Consider the following 23,006-nt stretch of genomic DNA (forward strand, 5'->3'; position numbering starts at 1 on the left):
GTCGCACTTTCTGCTGCAATTTGCTCAAGTTTGTGAACTGCTACCGACAGTTGTATACCACGACTTGTTTTGCGTTCAATGTACAAACGGCGCGATCTCGTAGACTGAGCGGCTGTACACAGCCAAAACATGCCTTGCACAGGCGCACGACATCTTGTTGCATTGGCGTTTTCTCGGACACCGAAAATATTATCGCGGATTTTCAAGCGTACACACTAAACATTTTAACACCCTTAGGGGTGTAAATCAGTTTGTCGCCAGACGAACACCCTAAGGGTGCTGTTGTCTACACCCTACAGTTGGGGTGCAGTTATATCACCCTAGAGGAAGGGTGTCCAGCAGAATAAATTTAGGGTGTAGGGGTGCAAGTCCATATTAGCACCCATCTATGTGGGTGTTGGAAGGGTGTACACCCTTCTATTGCTAGTGTGTATGGAAGGCAGGTTCGGCAGTACACGCCTTCAATTACTACTATGTACAGCGATCCACGCGTAACTCTCGCGTGTGCCAGAAGGTTCAAGTTCGGCTACCAAACACACCGTCGAACAGCCGGCCTTGAAGCTTCCATGGGCACACACGCACGTATACGTGTGGATCACATTACATATTAGTAATTCACGGTGTATATTGCAAAACCTGTCTTCGCTGCACATATACAACCTAGCAAATGTCACTTTTGAGCATGTATATCAACACCAACGGTTATCACGATTTCCAGATCCACATAAAATGCAACACAGACTGGTACGATATATGGCATTTTCAAGAAAAATGTAAATATATTTATTGCATGCTGCAATACAGAGTACAATATATACATAAATCACATGAAATATAAACATGCACAATCACCAAACACATCGGTAAGTACAAGAACATGTACATTTCCCACAAAGGTATCTAAAATATAAGTATTGATCAAATCTGTTATTAGAGAAGAAACTATGTATAGCAGCACTGAAAGAGCCTGAGTTGACCTCGCAGTGTTTTGGGCCACATAAAGGAATAAATTTTCAGTATAAGGCTCAATGAACGAAAATTCAAGTTTTGATGCCTTGAAAAAAATAAGGGACATTGCAAAGGTGAATTAGGGGAGTAATTGAAATGCAGAGCAAATGCACCTGTTACTTTGTACACTAATGTAATCGCAAAGCATTATGAAAAGTTTGGAAAGTCGATGTAAGCATAACTGGCCAACATTTTTCGGACTGAAACAATACTTTCCAAGCATAGACGTGCTTTAAGTGAGGTTTAAGCCAGCAGTATTATTGCTAATTTTCTCTTTCCAACAAGATTACTTGAGCATGAAAAATATGTAGAATTTTTTAGTGCCTACATAGTTTTTCCTCTTTTGTGAAACGAGATTTCTCTGTGCTAAAAGTGCTGTGTAGGAGATTTTCTAACTACAATTCCAGTTTCTATAAATTTCGGTCTTGTAACCCGAAGGCACTGGTACATATACAATATGCAGTTTGAAAATAGCTTCTTTTCTTACCATAAATCAAGAGTGAGTATTCCACATTTACTATTGTGTGGGTGCAAGGTGCAGTAAAAGGCCTGATAAAAGCAAACCACCGTTGATTAAACAATTTTGCTGAACACGAAAGGTGGACAGTGTTTTAAAATACATAGTAAATTTCTAAATTATTTGCACTTAGATGCAGTAATACAAGATTAGGGCTTGCTGTAGCATGTGAGTATACAAATTAGCAAATATGGTTTAATAAATTAGCCATACTCTGGTTACTAAAAGAACACAGGCACAGGCAGTCATGTAAAAGTTCAAGTTAAATATCACACTGTTAACATTTGCCAGCAAATGGTCGTATCAAACATTATAAATATACTGAAAAAGGTGCTTTCTTGGGATAGTTGGCAATTAATGCGAAAAAATTACGTACAGCGTGAATTACAAGGACTGCGAGAGACAACATAGACTGCGCTGACTTCCAATATTTTATTGTGTTGCCACATTGTGTGTATGTATACAAGAGCGGGCATGCGCAGAAAATGAGTCACAATGGGCGTCTAACAGCAAGTCATTGTACTAAGGACGTGGCCACCTGAAAAAAAAAACATTACAATTTCTATCTTTTGAGATACAAGACTTCACTAGGGTCAGCGTGATAGAGGGGGCATTAACGCACACACTACCCAGTTTTCTGGTGAAATTTGCTTCTATAGTTTCCCGGATGACCTGTTAGCTGTGTCTCACTAGAACTTCCGTATATTCTAAGAGGGGCTCGCAGTCACAGTCCCGGGGCAATGGATGCCCAAGTGGCCTTGAACAGTGTTATGGACGTTATAGTGCTCTCTTAAACGATCATTTAGGCACCTGCCTGTCCGTCCAACATATTTACTGCCTCAAAATAGGGGAATATGGTAAACCAAATTCGTTGCACATATCGCAAAATGTTTTCTGTGCCCGACAGAGCAAGAACTCTGACGAGATTTGGGCGCGTTTACACACTTACAGAGCTTTACCAGCTTTTCTGGGGTTGAGAAAAGGCCTGTGATTCCTGGAGGTTGCCGAATCTTTTTTAGCCTAAAGGAGACATCATGCACATACCCACCAGTGGCACTGCGAACCTATGTCTTTCAGCCGGTTGGTTCCTTGACTGAGCGGGCTCATCACGGTTTGTGCCCCTCAGAAGCTGTTCCACTATGGCTGAAATTAAGGCCAAAGGGTAGTCAACCCTAGAAAGGTGATCAACCTGTGCAGCAAGACTGTGTTGCATCTTGTGTGAACAAGATTTATTGAGGCTGTTAACGAGGGAAAACTTTTAATACCTCATTTAACGAGCTTTGAGTGTGCAGAGTTAAAGGGCAAGAGTGACTTCTTACTTCTCAGATCGAAGCACCAGCCTGAGATCTACAAAGCGCGAGGAATCATCAATGGGGACCTCATGCGTTAGTTGTAGAGGCTTTCTTAAACATCTCCAAGACTCCCGAAGCAACAGGCTCGAAAGCGTGATCAGCGCAATTAATGAATACCACGTGGTCATTCACAAACCTGCACACTTTGACAGGAGACGCATCTAGGTGACCTTCAATATTGCAATCATGATGAGCGATATAAATATAACATAGTGGCGGCGCCAGGCATGATCCTATACAAATACCATTTATTTGTATATTGTGCAGGATCATGCCTGGCGCCACCACTGAGTGATATTTATCTAGCTAATCATGATTGAAATATTCAAGGTCCCCTAGATGCGTCTTTCGTTGTCAAAGTGTGCAAGTTTGTGGATGACTACCTGGTATTTATTGATTGCACTGATCATGCTTTTGAGCCTGCTGCTTGGGAGACTTGGAGATCTTTAAGAGCTGCAGCCTCTAGAACAAACAAATGAGGTCCCCACTGATGATTCTTTGCGCTTTCTTGATCTCAGGCAGTGCCTTACAAATAAACAGGTGGGCTAGTGCTTTGAACCGAGAAGTAAGAAGTCACTCTGCACATTCAAAGCTTGTTAAACGAGGTATTGTAAAGATTTGCCTCGTTAACAGCCTCAATAAATCTTGCTAACATGAAATGCAAGATAGTCTTGCTGCACAGGTTGTTCGCCTTTCTTGGGTTGGCTACCCTTTGGCCTTAATTTCAGCCATAGCGGAACAGCTTCTGAAGGGCACAAAACGTGATGAGCGCACTCAGTCAAGGAACCAGCCGGTTGAAAGACTGGTTCGCAGTGCTACCCTATGTGCATGATGTCTCCGATAGGCTAAAAAAAGATTTGGCAACCTCCAGGAATCCCAGTCCTTTTCTCAGCCCCGGAAAAGCTGGCAAAGCTCTGTAAGCGTGTAAACGCGCCTAAATCGTGTCAGAGTTCTTGCTCTGTCGGGCACAGAAAACGTTTTGCGATATGTGTAACGAATGTGGTTTACCATATTCCCGTTTTGAGGCAGTAAATATGTTGGACGGACAGGCAGGTGCCTAAATGATCGTTTAAAAGTGCACTATAATGTCCATAACACTGTTCAAGGCCACTTGGGCATTCATTGCCGGGACTGCCGCTGCCTGCCCCTCTTTGAAGATACGCAAGTTCTAGCGAAACACAGCTCACCCGGTACATTATTGATGCTTATTTCACCAGAAAAATGGGTAGTGTGTGCGTTAGTGCCCCCTCTATCACGCTGACGCCTAGTGAAGTCTTGTATCTGCACAGATAGAAATTGTGATTTTTTTTTTAGTGACCATGTTCTTAGTACAATGACTTACTGTTAGAACACCCCTTGTGACTGCCTTTCATTTTCTGCACATGACCCTTGTGTATAAACACACGATGTGGCAACGCAATAAAATATTGTTGGAAGTCAGCGCAGTGTATGTCATCTCTCGCAGTCCTTGTCTTTCACACTGTACGTCATTTTTATACTGAACAGTGAATATTAATTGATTCAAAATTAGAAAAATTATAGTACACATCTGAGCTGCAAGAATGCAATTGATACAGCAAATGACGTTTAGCTTTCCAAAAGAAAGAAAATGTTCACGTTTCACCACGAGGTGCAGGGACTCCATTCTCTGAGCATCTTGACCAATAAATGCAGCGCATGGCATTGCTGGAATCTTGCATCCTGCATTAGCAAAATAAGAAGAGAATCGTGAGAGTGCAGTCTGTGCAATTACACATGTGCACTGTGGAAACTTTGATAAGGCAACAAGCTCCTGAAAGTAACAAACTTAATTAATACGACTGGGAACAATGAACAGCTCAGGCAACTGGGCAAGACAGGTGAAAGGTAGGAGAAATTTCTATTTTGCAAATTTAGGAATTGCATTTACTGTGAACACTAAACCACTATGTCACTGTGAATACAAGGCACATACAGCAGCAAAAGCAAATAAATTTACAGTAGCCTTTTCACCATAGAAAATAAGAGTGAATAAAATTTAAGGACACTACCAATGACATCTCTCACCAACAGAAATTTGTCCAAGAGTGTGTATGTGACCTTAATATAAAATTGACATGAAATGTGGAATATATCTCTGCATTACACGTTATAAGTACTGCAGCTGAGAACCTTACGGGATATGGCATATTAAGACTGACATGCACAAGACATTAAAAAATGGCTGTTTTTACACAACATTATTACACTAGGAGACAAAGAGTAATTTTACAGAGTGCACACAAAATAAAAATGAGGGAACCCCCACTGGCATTATCATTTGCCCTGCAATACATGCATTCAGCCCAACAATCTCCAACTCCCCAATGCAGTTTATTAGACCCTTTCTGTATCCTAAAATTTATTGTGTATTTCTTATTTACTAATTTAGTAAGAATTGACAGTTCGGCATACTTTCCTTAAAAATTTAGCATGTGTTAAGTATTTTTTTAGAGCAGGCCCCTTTCTTTCAATAGGTTAGCTTGGCAAACGGTGACAAGTAGTATTCTCAAAGATCATAAGTTTAAATAAACTTATGATCCTTCGTCATGCTCCCACTTTCTACTTCATGCTCTAAACTGTGATACCCCTCCTAGGCAGTTTATGTTATTCTGTGAATACATACATGCTCCTCCTTTGTGTAGCATCTCAACTAGAGCTGAAATTTCTTGTCTCCTAAAAAAATCATCTTTACCACCCAAAATATATTGCACAGTTACCCTTCACTGGGGGGGTGGAGAGGGATTGTACATAAGTGTTCACATATTCAATGAACCTCAGAGCCACAACCATTTCTCATCCTGTGTTGCCACTACCCGCATGAGTCGCAATGGTTGTAAATTGGCTGCCCGCCCTCCCCCGCCTAAAAGTACATTTTGCCACATGGAAAATGACCACAGCATTGCATTTGATTGAATGAGTCCTCCTGTGCATGTTTTTTTTTCTCGTCTTGTAATGGCTAGGTTCAACATGGTCAAGTCTGAAAACTGCCAAGCCCCAACCAATACTTTGTGTAGTTTCAAAATTATGAAGCATTCATTTTTCAAGACTTGTCCCAAATTAAGCATGAGGCAGATTTTCATGATGCAAATGAGGAAAGGTTGTGCTTAGTGACAATGATAGGCCTGCTATATCCTGCAAAACTGTATGAAATGACATATGCCTGCAATTTTCATGAGCAGCTAGCTCAGTACAAGAAATAGGTGCAATGCCTGCGGAAATGTTTTTTAACACCCATGAGAGGTCCTAGTTTCTTGTAATTTCTTCAAATCCCTTGCAGTCTAGATTGCAATCCGGCGCATGTTAATATTGTATTTGAAATAAAAACAGCTCAAATATTAAGGTTTTGAGAATTGTACGGGATTAAATTAAAGGTAGACGAGTAATGCAACGAGCAAATAACAAGCTCATTGCATAGAGTAAGGAAATATTCCTTTCCTGCAAGAACATTGGTAGCAGGAAGGTCATACGAAATTAGCACTGAATGCACAATAAAGAATATCATGCTGGAATGCCCCCATCTGTGAATATTCTTGCACAAAGAAAATCCTCATTATGAAAGGCCATCAAGAAAATGCAAGTGTATGCTTTGGATCAACAGTCATACCTGCAGTATGCACTACAATCGGCAATATTTAAAAACACACACAACTTCATGATATCAAGCTTAGGCCGCCAAAGAGCCTCAGAGTTTTAAATTATAACTTTACTTACTATATTAAACTACACACCTATATCTACTTACAATGTAGTCTTCCCAACTGCTTCCTAGAAGACATCAACCATCTGCCTGAAGGCGAACGCAAGTGGCTTGCTCTTAATGGAGGGCACCAAGGCTGGGCATTGTGAAATTGATGCTATCATCTGCATGACCTGCGAGAAACAACACTCTAAGATAAACAAATGCTATTAGAATGAAAGACAAGATCACTGGTAATGAGCCTCGTTTTGGTTTGCACGAGAAAAGCAAAAAATATGGACATTGCGCTGCTTACTAAAAAAGAAGCAAGCTTCCTTCCAGATGTTGCAGTCATGCATTAAGATTGTCACACAGCTGCATGTTTGTATGCTCATATGCTGCTGTCGCTACTGTGCCAGCATGCTTTGCATAGCTTATTATTTCAAGTTATATTGATTATTGTGTTTTCTTGCCAATTTTTGGCAAATAACACCAGCAAAGAAGTAGCCCACTTACACACACACACTCCCTTGTGAGGAGCGAATTCACACACGCACGCATGCATGCACGCGCGCACAGACACACACACACGCACAAGCTTCTACCACATAAGCAGCTTCCCACGCTTGACACACTGCATTTTTTATCCTTTGACACTCCTACTGCTAAGGCATAAAAAGCCTTCGTGTGACCAACCCTAAACTCCTCAACCTACGCTTCCAGCTTAAACACTTTCTCGAGATCCAGGACAAGCCTTGTAGCTTCCCTAGTGATCCAAACTGTAGTTACGAATTTCAATAGGGCTATAGCCGACAGCTCTCGAAGAGCATGCAAACTACCCGGAGAGACCTAAAGCTTGCATATATATGATACCTCTAAAGCGCAACAACAACACTTCAAATTTTCAAAATTCATTAAAGCTCCTGAAGACAATTGCTATATACGTAGGACGGGGGGTCTTCAATAACCTGCTGTTCACAATTTCAGCGGTTGTATGCATCAACGGAAACGTGGGCTAATGGGAAATTCACGTCTTTAAGATCAGAATTAGTGTAATGGCGAAACACACTACCATAATTCCTAATCATTTATTTGTGCTCTGGATGTAACGTTTCTTTTAGAATAACAATCAAGGATATCGATTCATCAGGGCAGAGGCGGGAAAAAGGAGGAAGCGTATACCTGACGCCTTCCCACTGATCCTCCTGAGAAACAGCGCCTCATACAGCAGTTGTCCAGGTTGGCTTCAAACCAAACTCGGCTTTCAGGCGGCAACACTCGCTGCACCAAATTGGAAGAGTTTTATTGCGAGTAAAACTCTACCGGCCTTATGCAATACATACGCACGCACACAAAACGCACTCGCGCGCACACAAATATACACACACTCAAAGCGCAGACACAAAGGCACGCACGCGCACATTGATAAACACAAACAATCACACATACATGCAGGCAGACACGCTAACACGTGCAACGCACACACAGTGACCCACACAGAAACACGCTCACAAAACACGTACGCACTAGACACACGCAAGCACGCCGGCCCATACAAACCGGCATGTATGCGCGCGCAAGACGCACGCATGCACACACACATATACACACACACACACACACACACACACACACACACACACACACACACACACACACACACACACACACAAAGCGAGCTGAGCTGAGCTGAGCGCACGCACACGAATCGAGCCGAGCGCGAGCGCGCACACACGCACAGACAAAGCGAGCCGAAAACATGCTAAAGGCGCCCGGCAAGCAGCAACAGCAGCACGCGACCGCATCAGGGAGAACCAATACCGCGCCAGTTCTTTCGAAAGGTGGCAAAGTCAGTCGTCCTTTTTTTACGCGACGCAAAAGTGGTCGACCACATTTAACTTAAGTGCGAGCGACCGTATTACAAGAAGCCGCGCTGAACGCACAAAAGACGCTTATCTATGAACGTTGAAGCGCTGAGAAAAACGTAACTATGCAGGCGCATCACGCCCGATGTAAGACGGGGCGCGATCGAGGTAGTTAACTTGCCCTACTAAGAGTGCAGCTGCTCTTGCTCTTACATTAGTGAATCTACGAGATCACAGTAAGATACTTCTAGAGCGAACAAAAACACGTAACCCGCCAAAGAAATACCAAATAAATGGGCACTTGCCTGAAAATTTCCATTATGGCAGTACTACCGACCGCCGACACAGGGCACGTTGCAACTGCTCGTCTCAGCGTCCGTGGATCCATCTTCCAGTGCGTACGAACGGTTTGCTTTGAAGTGGAGCACGAGTAATACACAAAGCACGGGCCACACCTTTTTCTACACCGCGCACAAAACTAATCACACGTTTAAAATTATGTCGCAAAGCGCGAGACGCGAACGCATTTCCCGTAGCTAAAGAATGCAATAATGGCGTAGCTTCCGCCTTCCCATCGTACCGCGCGCCGAAGTGACTGTACAACGTCGTTCCGTCACTTCCGGTCGCTTTTCATTGGGCAGGGGGCGGGCGCGCAAATTGAACGTTTATTCTGGCATGTTTGCTTGCTCGAATGGCCGCCTGTTAGCTGCTGCTTCGTTGTCGTCTCCAACAAGAGCGGTGAGGCGGGTAGTTGCTACTACGGTTCGTGCCGAGCATTTTTTTGGGGGGAGGGGGGGGGGGGCGCAGTCTGCGCTGCATGACTGAGGGTACAGTACACAAATCGGGACCGTGAGCGAGACGATCGGCGCTCTTCTGCTGGTGCGATTATATTATTCGCTGCGTCCAAACGAAGCAACCTTGCGAGGTCACAGCGTAGTTACAGCGATATCCTGGCTCGATAAAGACCCTCACATCTTGGTCGTGCGACAGCGACGCGTAAGCATTCATGAGGCGACTGAAGAATGCGTTTGTAAGAGCGTATGCTGTGGATAAGCAATTACAGCTTTGACGACACCAGCCCCTAATATATAGGCTGAGCCTTACACACTGTGTCCGAGGATGCGCTTAGAAGGCAGACCAGTAGCTTAGTCAAACTCTGAATAACTTAGGCAAGGTACGTGGAGATTCGGATTTGAGTACTTCCAGCGTGATCTCGCCGCTATAAATGTCTTCGCTATGGCTTCACCAAGCAAATTGTACGTTGATGCCATTGTACATCAGAGGCTCGTCTAATAGCACGTCCCTGTTTGTTCAGCAATGTATCCAGACAGCTTCTTTAATTTCGCCACTTCTTGTTGGGCTTTTTAGGGCACCGAAATATTCGTGCAGAATTGTGCAAGTTGCTCGCGCGTTTTCATTCTGCTACTGCAGTTAGTCTTAGAAGTGTTTAATTGCATGATAATATAATTGTGAGCACAAAATATAGTGATAATTAAATTGTAAGTGAAAGTGCGTACATTTTCTTGATGATACATTTTGGAGTGGCCGTCATGCCAGTAACATCAGAATCCTAGAAAAAGATCGACAGTCACTTAGGAATGCGAAAACTTAATCACTTCATGGATGTACACTTGCAATTATCCCGTGACCGTGATACGTCATACATTGTCACGTGTCTTCACAATTCTACCTTCATCTGCCGTAATCCACCTTGCTACAGTTTGTACGAACCTTAACCGAATTTATTCCACCCTAATTCACATTATTTACCCATAATTGCTCATAATTAACGTTGTTCTATTTACTACCTTCTGTATCACTACTGACGTCATACAAGACGCTGATGACGTCACATTTTATTGCTTTGTATAATAAAGCAATAAAATGTGACGTCATCAGCGTCTTGTATGACGTCAGTAGTGATACAGAAGGCAGTAAATAGAACAACGTTAATTATGAGCAATTATGGGTAAATAATGCAATAATGCCGCAATTTCACCCCTTCTTTCTGTTGTGTCTACTAGGCCTTGAAAGTATGCATAATATACTTTCAAGGCCTAGTAGACACAACAGAAAGAAGGGGTGAAAGTATACAATATTTGCAGTGCCGGGCAAGAATAGAAAATTAAACTGTAAGACACTTTGAACAGCGATGTTGAATTAGTGGTGTCACAAATTGAGACTGTGGAGGCGGGAAGGCGGTTCCATTCAGTGGCTGTTCTTGGCAAAAAGGAAGAATGGCCCATCAATTTTGTGTTGATGGTCGATGCGAGACGAGATACAACTTGGTGTGGTGAAATATTTTCTTTAAGAGAAGGGTTAAAGTACCATATTCTATGAAAAATACACAGACGAAGGTACCTACGACGTAACCAAAGGTCAGGTTGACCTAGTGTTCTTTTCATGGACGTGACGCTAAAATGACGTGAATAATTTGAGAGAATAAAAGGGCGGCGCGGTTCTGAATGCTTTCTGAATGCTTTCAAGGGAAATGACAAGATTGACATGAGCAGGGTCCCGTATGGATTGTTGTTGCGGAGAACGCCATCTTTCCTACCTGAAAGGCCATAAAATGCTTTATCATTAAAAATGCAATACCTACACACATTGCTCAATGCGTGGACGTGTACACGTTACTTAGATTTATGCATCAATGCGTTCAACACCCTTCAGTCGTCGATTTAACACCCTTCTTCTAGCAAAGTCGCATTTATGTGTAGTGTACACCCTTGTGATAGGGTGTTTTGACCGAAAAGGGTGCTAAAAGGGTGTCGACAGGGGTGTAAATGCAGAAAGCACCCCTCTTAACACCCATAAGGGCGTAAAAATGTTTAGTGTGTACAACCCAGGGAAGACGTCCAGCGCGTTTGAGCAGCGAGTGCAAATAACCTTGACACGTTCACACAAAACACTAATCGGTCGTTGCAGCTACTCGGTGCACTGATGATACGTTCTCTCGGCAAATGATCACATGAAATAACCAACGAAGGCACTGGAGCTTCACAAGGTTCACACGGACGCGCGCTGACACACGCACGCACGTCGCTATTTACTCCGTGGGGAGTTTCCAACCACGTGACCTGAAACTCCGTGCGGAGTATAATCGTGTCATGTCGTTTTTATACTCCGTTCCTAACCTATCGGAGTATAATGAAGACATGTGCCGTCTTCACTCCGCTATGACGGAGTAAATGCTTGGGGCATGGGAGGTATTGGGGCTGATAAGCCGATAAAACTCCCATCTCGGCTAATTTTTGCTTACAGTGTGTGCTACTTTCTTTAACTTTCTCTAGCGCCCGGAATTTACTCATTTCATTTTGATTTGATTTTCTCAGACGCTTTTCGAATCTTCGTATGGCGTCGGTGAAAGCACGGTGGCGCCTACGAGAACAGTAGTTGGGATACCGGCAGTCGTTGTAGCACCAATGGCAAGACAAGCTGCACCGCCGGCAAGTATTTCAGCTCTTGTCTCCTAAAAAAATCTGCAGATTTAACGGGCTTTGTTGGAATCGATATAGAGCGAAGCCCACGAGGCAGTGTTCACGCGTGTCTCCTCATCAGGCTCAAGGATGCCCCGAACGAGCAGCTCTGCAATGCAATGCACCTTTGAACGCAGCCAGCGTCATAGGAATTGAAAGGGGCAAGCTGGCTTCGCCAGCTGTTCGCGAGATGCGCCATTTAATATTTAAGGCTTCCTTTAAAAAAAATATGTTTCTCTTTCTCTGACCGTATCGCCTGACGTGAAGTTGAAAATAATGTTGCAGTGCTCCGAAGAATAGAAATATTTGGATAATGTGAATTTCAGTACACCGCACGATCAGAAGGGAAGCAGGCCCAGTAGTAGGTTGCCACGGGGGCAAGGCCGCGAAATATAAATAGATTAATATCTTTACTTTTCGTTTACATTAGCGGAAAGGACCATTGCTGAAGGAGAGGAGCATTGACTAAAGCTACAATACGTTTAGTAGCTTGACGAGGTGAATGCTTCCTCGACACGACGGCAACTGACATGGCAGGTATAGGCCATAATTAGAGACGATTTGTTCGTGCAGTGGTACAAATAAAAAGAAATAATTACTTTAACATAAAGACAATACACGTGGCGTTCTCAGCTTTCAAACATAAAGACAAAGCATTTGCGAGAAAAAAAAAAACGATACGAAGGAACAGTGCTCTTTCCGTTGAAATTTGTCATCACAAAATTTCTCGCAGCACTTTTCCCGGTATTGCTGGCACATCAATGACCTTACCTTGGAGCTCATTTAGCATGGCCGTCCTTGCTCCCTTGTTAGGCAAAAGCACTCAAGGCTCGGATAGAGTCGCAGCCACGTACCAATGAAGCGAATGCATTCTTTCTATTTTTCACTATCAGGATACCCGCCTTCGTGGTCGTCTCCTATTCTTGCGGTGACGACCCACGTCAGCCTGGCGAGCTCAGTACACCTAACCTGTCCAGTTTCTGAGATTTTCCGACGATTCCAGCGTTCTTATGCCTAACGAAATGGGTGGGCGCAGAAGCTGCAAGATGGCTAGTTCTCGCAAAAGTTTTTGCGTTTAACGCAATTAAGGCAACACATGCTATTCTGAAACTGCCCATTATAGGACCTTTACGTTGACAGTAATTTCGTCTACATTCACAAATTCGTTATTCGTAAAAACAAAATGTGCCATTTATACAGTTCTCTGTACTGGTTGTGGATGGTGGTCCTCGTGATTTAGATATAAGGCTTTTTTTTTTCAGCTAAGGCATTAATACCTGCAGAAGGGACGTTCTTTACATCTGATGATTGCTTTCGTGTTCTTAAATTCATAATCAGATGTCGTATAAAGTTTGTACACAGGGATAAGGTGCCTCAGAAAGGCTGGCCAACGTTTCGATAGGAGGACCTATCTTCGTCAAAGGCGGCCTCGTCGTCCTCGGCGTGTTAGTTTTAAAGGGTTGGTGCAGTGACGTCACGTGCGGGTGTTGTCGCTGGCGGCTGGTTTTAAAGAGAGAGATTACCAGAGGAAACAAGCGCTGTCGTCCGACGTCTGTGAGCTTCATTCCCAAGACGAGGGGACAAGAGCGTGAGAGTGGGCACGCGGGGAGAAAAGAAATAAAAGCAGAAAAAAAGAAAAAAGAAAGAAAAAAGGGGGGTGGCGGAAGCCAGGGCGGCACCAAGACAGACAAAAAAAAGGGGGGGAGAGTGAAAGAATAAGAAAGAGAAAAAGGAAATTTTTAAGAAATACCCCCCGTATTTCTTAAAAATTTATATTTGAAACCCCCTCATCAACACATTCCGAAGTCAATATGCCTTTTTCGGCGCCTCAACCCAGAGTATCGCCATTTCTGGATGCCGCCGTAACGACACCTATGTTGAGCGACTGGGGCAGTGCCCCTTGAGAGACCATGCCGCTGCCTTTCAGTCACCCCATACATAGTACCGCAGACGCCTCGTCGCCATCTTAACTATTTCAAAATTACTCGACGTATTGCTGCTATGCTACTCACTTTCAACTCATGTTTTTTTTTTCTGTCTGGTTTTCGTTTCTTTTTTTTTGTCTTTTGTGTTACTCGCGCACTGACCGCTTGACCGGCCCTTCTAATGCCACAAAAACATGCCGCCAACGACTCCCCCTGAATACCTCCAAACCTTTCGCATCCCCAACACGCTCCCAAGCCCCCGTATTCCTTAAAAATTTCATTTGTCTCTTTCTTTTTCTTTCACTCCCCCCCTTTTTTTTTGTCTGTCTTGGTGCCGCCGTGGCTTCCCCCCCCACCCCCCCCCCCCTTTTTTTTCCCTTTTTTTTCTGCTTTTATTTCTTTTCTCCCCGCGTGCCCACTCTCACGCTCTTGTCCCCTCGTCTTGGGAATGAAGCTCACAGACGTCGGACGAGAGCGCTTGTTTCCTCTGGTAATCTCTCTCTTTAAAACCAGCCACCAGCGACAACACCCGCACGTGACGTCACTGCACTAACCCTTTAAAACTAACACGCCGAGGATGAAGAGGCCGCCTTTGACGAAGATAGGTCCTCCTATCGAAACGTTGGCCAGCCTTTCTGAGGCACCTTATCCCTGTTTACAAACTTTATACCGCAGTGTGCTATTCCATCTGTCAGCTGCTTTCTTGTTTTTGATAATCAGATGTTGTTACTTGAACAGCTGTTGAGGGCTTAAATAAGCGATTGCGTTGTGAGCCCGTGAGTTTCATTATGCCACTCCGTGCATCATCGTGCCGCCGTGCTCATCGGACTGCTCTATTAGTTGTGACGTCCTGTTTGCGGCGTACAGTAGGAGGAGTCGGCGCAGTGTCTCAGAAGTCTTGCGGAGAATCGAAGGCATTCGAAGAAGTTAGGGGCGTAGCCCTTGTTGCATAAATTGAGTTAAACACAGGAGAAGGGTTGAGGTCTGTTGATACACTTTTTTCCCTAATAGTGCTTGACCCGCCGCGGTTGCTTATATAGTGGCTATGGTGTTGGGCTACTAAACACGAGGTCGCGGGATCGAATCCCGGCCATGGCGGTGGACATAGGGCGTAATACGAAAACATGCTCCCGTCTACATAGATTTAGGGGTACATTAAAGAACCCCAGGCGGTCCAAATTTTCGAAGTCCCCCATTACGGCGTGCCTCATTATCAGATAGTGGTTTTGGCACTTAACGCTCCATATTTAATTTTGGATATTGCTTGTCCTTACTGCTACTAAATTCCCATCGACATAGCACGTGCATCTGTGGCACAATCAAGGTAGTATTGGCTCCAAACCAAGAAAACATGGCTCCACATGCTCGCAAGCTGTCTAGTATCCAGCCTCTGGAGCCTGGCTTTAACAACCACTGGCACACGGTCAGTGGTTTTGCATGCTTACGCTGTGCCACGCTTTCCGATTACAATGAGCGTCCCGACGCTATGTCCAGGAGTCTTCCCGCAGAACGTCACCAGTCATTCTTGACGCTCTCCTAATCACCCTGTATAAGGTATCCTTGCCAACTGAAAATGCCAAATCTAAAGCAATGGCAGCTTTACAGGTCCGTAAACGTTATTAAGCAAGCGAAAATTTATCGGCCTCTGAGCTCGTGTGAAGCGCGCAAGACCACGCTGCTTTTCGAGTGATGGTGCTTGTATTAATTTCGATACGCAATGCCAACACTTCGCACGCCGCAGGGGCCACCAGCCACCGGGTGGGCGGAGCCACACCTGTACAGGTGGATGCCAACGTGCGAAACAGCTGCATGTCAAATTCAGGCGAAGTGGCTCGTTCCAATGATCAGCAAGCAGGCGAACCCATGCTGGGAGACCAATGCTTTTTTCTGCAGCCACACACCATTGCCCCGTGCCAAGAAGTCACGCATTCAGCAGGTACACGCTCCTTAACAACGGGCTCTAAGTGCTGCTCATACGTACACCGATAGAGGACGACCGCCTATTAGGGGCGTTGCCCAGGTGTGCTCTAGCGAGCACGACGCAAGAATACCGTTAGCGTCAGCTAGCTGCGCCTGTAAGACGCACCACCCAGACACACTGCCATCAGGTGCACACAAAGAAGCAAGCAATGTCTTCCTGTTAAATTGCGAAGAGAACTACGCACAGAACCTTGAGCGCTCCAGATGAGCGTGCGGCTGAAATGTATTCACGCGAGTCTCCTCGCAGCAAGACAGCGGTTTTTGCGTCCACCTCTGCCTGCCAGGGGGCACCATAACGTGAGACTCAAAATGCAAAGTGCACACACGATTAGCCCAAGCCAATGACGTCAACTTGGCATTCTTCGTGCGAAAGTCTCTTTCATTAGTCCGTAAAGTAAAAAGAAATCCTGTCTATAAAGTCAAAATTTGTTCACGAAACGCTGCGCAAACAATGTACACGATACTGCAGAGGTACAGCCCAAGCACTGTGCAATTAACTCCCGACACAATGCTTTGTCTGTCTGCTAGACTCTAAGGCTCTCTTTCTGCGGCTGGCAAACGTGCGACTCGCGGGTTAAGGTGTTCGAAATCTTGTCACCTGAAACAAAGCAGCTTTGCACAGTCGGACACCGTCCGTAGTGCAACCGGCGCAGATATTTCTGGTGTGCGCGCTTCGGTAAAGAAGTAACAACAAATAGCATTGAGCTAATGAGCAATCTTGGCTACCTCATTTTCTTGTTGTTTTTCCATGCGGCAATCACCTCAGCTGCAGCGTCGTCATGCTGCTGAGGCTGTGGCTAAGGAGCTTAGTGCGTGGGAGGAACCTGAGAAGAAACGTGCTGTTCCCTTGACCAAAGAGACGCAGCGTCTTCTGTTCGACATAGACGCACACGTTGTCACGATCGTCAAGCAGCGACGAATGACGAAAATTCCCTTAGAAACCATTGCCTATGATTACAACGATAACAATCACCGGAATTTCATTGCTATACCATGGCAGTTGTTTTGCCTTCTTCAACCCTATAATGCCGAACTAATGCAATTGAATACCTTAAAGCTATGGCTTACTTTGATGACCATAAGCAATTATTTCAGCCACATTTCTTTTTACTTTATTTTAAACATTTCCCCGCCACAATCACTGATTGTAACGTTTTCGCGTGATGCATATGTATCTATGTGACGCAGACTAAACACCGTGGTAGAGCTGTCGCAACTTTGACTGTGAGCCCCTCCCTGGACGTGAAACACAACATCTTGCGGATGGCGCCACTTCAGACAAGGGCTCCCCCAAGCGCCCAGCAACTGCAAGATGCCTGCCTCATCTACGCATCGCAGCGGGTCGACGACGCGGACAGCGTGCGCAAGTTCATGAGTCAATTCAATCTCGACCTCACTTCGATGCAAGACGACAGTGACGAGGATGTGCTAGGAAGAATCCTTGAGCTCTCCCTGCAGTACGGTCTCGGCGCCTTGATCCATATGCGACCCGTGTTCGACCTCATCGAGGACCCGGCGAAGCCTTTCAAGTTGATGGTGAGGCAATTGTAGTAGCATTTGAACTATACTGTTTGCAAGGGAATGTCAACACACTGCAGAAGAAGATGGATAGGACAGCACAGCGTTAAATTACAGGGCACATAAATGAACGAAAAAATCGCAAAACGTTGAAAATTGAGTGTGTGGGCGCGTGGCTGCTGGCTTGGGAACAGTGCTAAACAACGGAACAAGAAACGGAGTACATAATCGCCCATGGGATGTCTTTCTAGCCCCATCATTTATCGCTTGTCTCTAGTCACCCCATAATTAAAGGATAAAAGTAGACGATGTAAGAGAATCCTGGTGATAAAGATAGCGAGCGTGAAGAGCCAATAGAAAAGAAAATGTGAGTGAAATCGAAAAACGACAGGCTCTTCTTGGGTGTGAAGTATACCATGTGTCTTCTTGTCTAGCCTGCACTATCTTTAAGATTGGCCCACTTTTGTAGCTTGTACATAGCTCCACGCTATGCCTTGCAGTGTCTTTCTCATTGCAAGATGAATTTTGACAGCTTTTGGTGATCCTATACCTGCACCGGAGAGCCTCAAGTCGTCTATTTTGACGATACGAAAGTGACCAAATACCCAGACTCCAGGAGTTCCACAGCTGTCTTAAGTATTCAAAGATGTCTTCAGAAAAAAAAAATCTGCATCCAGGCTAGTTCAAGAAGGCGTACTGCATGCACAAGGAGCTCGGTAATCGCAAGGGTTTATTATGTACACTCCATTTTGGCCGCGGGTGTCACGTGGTAGAGCTAACAATCGCGCACAGTGGTTGTTTCGGATGGCAACAAGGCCAGAGTTAGAGAAAAATAAGCGTTAGGTAAGTTTAGCGCTCACGTAGGCCTTAGAAACTAAGGTGGATATAGACAGGAGCGGCTGTTTGTCTTTCTCGCAATGTGTACGGCGTGGCGAACAGATGCCATGTCAACGCGCTGTACGCAGCTTTCCATAGTGGTATCTTCCGGATTCCTCGCAGCCTCTCCTATGCGTGCATTTCTTACCAGCCCTGTCTACTTCATGTACCCGCTGTGTGTTAGGGCTTGGTGTGCGAGGAAAAAAGAAACGTCTGGCGCGCAAAAGTGCGACGCATTGCTACGCTGAGCGTCGGCGGGATATTTGTGTTCAGAGAGGGCCAAAGGAGCGGATTAAGCGGAATTTACAAGTACCGCCTTTCAACACCTCCTACATGTTTCACGATGAAGCTGGAAATGCAAGGATCTTATCATAGAAAAAATGCACATAGAATAAATTGTGAATTAGTTGCTGCACAACGTTTACTAATTTATTTATTTATTTATTTATTTATTTATTTATTTATCAAAAATTTTTGCCGAGGATAGCACCCACTGGAAACACTGTGGGCATTCAAATCGCGACATTCTATTGCGACCGCATGCACACGTTCCACTCATTCTGGGTAGTCTAAACGTTTGATGTTACCTCCGTTATTTGTGCTCTGTAGCTTTTCAATTACTTCGGAGTATTGGAAACAGTCTATACTGTACGGTGCTCAGGGGATAGACACTCAGATATTGCTCCCATCTACTCATGAATGACAGCATTTTTCGCTCGTTAACAGGTGGCCGTTGCGAGTGTTGATATAGAGATGCTGTCCAACTGGAGCCACATCGCCGTAGATAAATGGGAACCTGTCTACACATCGTGCCTCGGAGATTACGGACCGCAAGCAGGCACGCCGGAACATGCCCAACTCGTGCACGATTTGATGGCTGCTGACAAAGAAGGTATGATGAATCGTATGATGAAGCGTAACGTAATCGGCGGTCTTGAGGGAGGTAAGTCGTTATGTTGTGAGGATAGTGTCGTGACTTTAAAGCAATCTGACGCCATATGACAACGCCTTCAATAAAAAAAATTGCAGCAGAACTTATCTCACGATGACTGTCCACTGTAATGCGATTAGCATTCAAGAAATGCAGCGACACACCCGCCGTGGTTGCTCAGTGGCTATGGTGTTCGGCTGCTGAGCACGATGTCGCGGGATCAAATCCCTGCCGCGGCGGCCGCATTTCGATGGCGGCGAAATGCGAAAACACCCGTGGTACTTAGATTTAAGTGCACGTTAAAGAACCCCACGTGGTCGAAATTTCCGGAGTCCTCCACTACTGCGTACCTCATAATCGGAAAGTGGTTTTGGCACGTTAAACCCCATAATTAAAATTCTTAATGCAGCGACACAGCATTTTCTTGAAGGTCACTTTTATTTAGAATCTGTAGTTGTCATTTTGAGACTTCTATTGCTGCGAACCCGCCGTGGTTGCTTAGTGGTTATGGTCTTGCACTGCTAAGCACGAAGACGCGGTTTCCAATCCAGGCCATCACGGCCGCATTTCGATGGGGGCGGAATGCCATCGCGAGTCCCTCATTACGCCGTGCCTCATAATTAAAATTAAGTTGTGGGGCTTTACGTGCCAAAACCACTTTCTGATTATGAGGCACGCCGTAGTGGAGGACTCCGGAAATTTCGATTACCTGGGGTTCTTTAACGTGCACCTAAATCTAAGCACACGGGTGTTTTCGCATTTCGTCCCCATCGAAATGCGGCCGCCGTGGCCGGGATTCGATACAGCGACCTCGTGCTCAGCAGCCCAACACTACAGCCTCCGATCAACCACGGCTGGTCGGCTCATAATCAAATCTTGGCTTTGGCACGTAAAACCTCAGCATTTAATTAAATTTAATTGTGTTGATTCGAGTACATACGCGTGCACATAGGCGGGGTTTCATTGGTCCGGGGGGGGGGGGAGGGGAAGGGGCTAAAGCTCGACCAGTTTTCCGAACCCCGCCTTGAAGGATTGAGCGCTGAAGTGACAGCGTTATATGAGTATATACAAGCCCTCACAGTAGCAGACAGTTCAATTTCACAGCCTAAGCCCTCTCGGTGGTGTAACCTTCCTTCATGTAACTGTCGTATACTTCGCTATCATTAATGTTGCTTCGCATTTTCGGCGAAACTGCAGCCTGTCTCTGTCTTCTTTTTCATTTTCTGTGAGTCCTAGTGTAAGCGCTCCTGCGCATGACTGATGTTTATTCTGATTTTGAGTGAATCCGGCTTGGCCTCATTTTGGTTGCTGAGTGAATGATACAGTGTTCCCCAGCCATCATGCCCCGAGACTTAAAAAAAGAAGAGCAATTGCGTTGCTCTAAGAAAACTCAGTGCATATTGTTTCCAGTACAGTGGAGCAAGCAAGCGCCAGTAATTATTTCGTTACTGAGATTTATTTCAGTCATCATCATCATCAGCAGCAGCAGCCTGGTTGTGCCCACTGCAGAGCAAAGGCCTCTCCCATACTTTTCCAACTACCCCGGTCATGTACTAATTGTGGCCATGTTGTCCCTCCAAACTTCTTAATCTCATCCGCCCACCTAACTTTCTGCCGTCCCCTGCTACGCTTTCCTTCCCATGGAATCCAGACCGTAACCCTTAATGACGATCGGTTATCTTCCCTCCTCATAACATGTCCCGTCCATGCCCATTTCTTTTTCTTTATTTCAACTGAGATGTCATTAACTCGCGTTTGTTTCCTCACCCAAGCTGCTCTTTTCTTATCCCTTAACGTTATACCTATCATTCTTCTTTCCATAGCTCCTTGCGTCGTCCTCAATTTAAGTAGAACCGTTTTCTTAAGCCTCCAGGTTTCTGACCCGTACGTGAGTACTGGTAAGACACAGCTGTTATACACTTTCCTCTTGAGGGATAATGACAACCTGCTGTTCATGATCTGAGAATGCCTGCCTAACGCACCCCAGCCCATTCTTATTCTTCTGATTATTTGAGTCTCATGATCTGGATCCGCAGTCACTACCTGCCCTAAGTAGATGCATTCCCTTACCACTTCCAGTGCCTCGCTACCTATAGTAAGCTGCTGTTCTCTTCCAAGACTGTTAAACATTACTTTAGGTTTCTGCAGATTAATTTTTAGACCCACCCTTCTCCTTTGCCTCTCCAGGTCAGTGAGCATGCATTGAAATTGGCCCCCTGAGTCACTAAGCAAGGCAATATCATCAGCGAATCGCAAGTTACTAAGGTATTCTCCATTAACTTTTTCCCCAATTCTTCCCAATCCAGGTCTCTGAATACCTCCTGTAAACACGCTGTGAATAGCATTGGAGAGATCGTATCTCCCTGCCTGACGCCTTTCTTTATTGGGATTTTGTTGCTTTCTTTATTTAGGACTACAGTGGCTGTGGCGCCGTTATAGATATCTTGCAGTATTTTTACATACGGCTCGTCTACACCCTGATTCCGTAATCAGACACACATACAATAGTTAGTCAATAAAGAGAAAACATTCACCACTTATACAGACGGAGTGAAACAATCTATTGCAAAAAAAATTAAACAATAAAATCGAAAATAGAGGCGCTCAAATGGTCATACAGATGTTCAGAATTATTTAGGAATAACCAAGCAAAACATAAAAGACATAAAATCCCATTTCAACAAAATATTTCCGCAGCTCAGCTTTAGTATATCTTATTGTGTGTTTATGTGTTTAGAACATGGGGCAGGTTGTAAGACAATTGTAATTTATAGTTAGTACGAAAACGTGGTATATTCCATGTATTAATAGTTCTTGTGTGTATGTTAGCATGCCGCATGTGCAAAGATGCCAGAGTCGAATAAAAATCGGCAATGGATGCCGTCGAAAAATACATCTTTTGTCACAACTTAACGTGATACAAATGGTTGACCCGGACAATGTTATATGTTTCAAAAGCATACTTGGAGGCAGTTGTATTATCAATATTGGCGATTATTCGAACAATTTTCTTTTGCAGTACGAGAACCTTATGTATGTTAGTTTTGGTCATTGCGGCCCATACTAAATTGCAGTAGTTAAGGTGAGAAAAAAAAGTGCGTAATAAACTTGTAATTTACATTTTAAAGGTAAAGTTTCACGACGTCGCGATAGAACCCCGCAGATGGAAAAGAGTTTCTTGCAGACAAAGTCAGTATGGGCATCCTAGTTTAAATAGCAGGAAAAATGTACTCCAAGTATCTTGTGCACTTCAACTATTTCTATTTGGTGATCTTCAAAGTGATGGATGCAATGCGGTACTATCGGTTTGTTTCTTGCGCGAAATATTATATCCTCGGGCTTTGTAGGACTAATTCTTTATTTATTCATCCTTGACCACCTAGAGCATTTCATCAGTAGGTCATTACATTTCACCATTAAATAATTAAGGTTAGGGCCTGAAAGAAGTAGTGTGCTATCATGCGCGTATATCACAAAATCAATGGAAGGATTTATGCTTACAATATCATTTATGTACGTATTGAACAAAAGGGGTCCCAATATGCTCCCTTGTAGGACACCACAACTGATAGGCAAAAGAGATTTAGAGCTTCTGTTTTGGAGATATCCTTCAAGCAACGTGAGTAGTCTACCACGGATTCCGTACATTTTAAGTTAACAAAAATCGTGTGATTCAAGCAGTCAAAAGCTTTACTAAAATCAAGGAAAAGGCCCACCGTATACAAGTTCTTATTAATATTATTATTAATATTAATAATAATAATATGATTATTATTCAAAATTTTATTTCCTTCATTGTTAATAATGCTGTTTCTGTAGATTTACCAGTTCTGAAACCAAACTGTGACTCATATATTA

General features: G+C 44.3%; 1 long non-coding RNA gene across 2 annotated transcripts; it reads right to left on the bottom strand.

The window, feature by feature from the left end:
* Window positions 1-4,323: 4,323 nt before the first annotated feature.
* On the bottom strand, window positions 4,324-8,937 carry LOC126540316 (uncharacterized). 2 transcript variants are annotated; one of them, XR_011892618.1, is made up of 3 exons: window positions 8,745-8,937; window positions 6,641-6,768; window positions 4,324-4,578 (listed from the first exon to the last, which is right to left on the bottom strand). It is a non-coding gene; the product is annotated as an uncharacterized lncRNA (long non-coding RNA). The 2 variants fall into 2 exon arrangements; XR_007601514.3 differs by lacking the exon at window positions 8,745-8,937 and adding an exon at window positions 7,757-7,959.
* Window positions 8,938-23,006: the final 14,069 nt, after the last annotated feature.

The sequence above is a fragment of the Dermacentor andersoni genome, chromosome 2 (assembly GCF_023375885.2).
Source record: "Dermacentor andersoni chromosome 2, qqDerAnde1_hic_scaffold, whole genome shotgun sequence".
NCBI lineage: Eukaryota > Metazoa > Arthropoda > Arachnida > Ixodida > Ixodidae > Dermacentor > Dermacentor andersoni.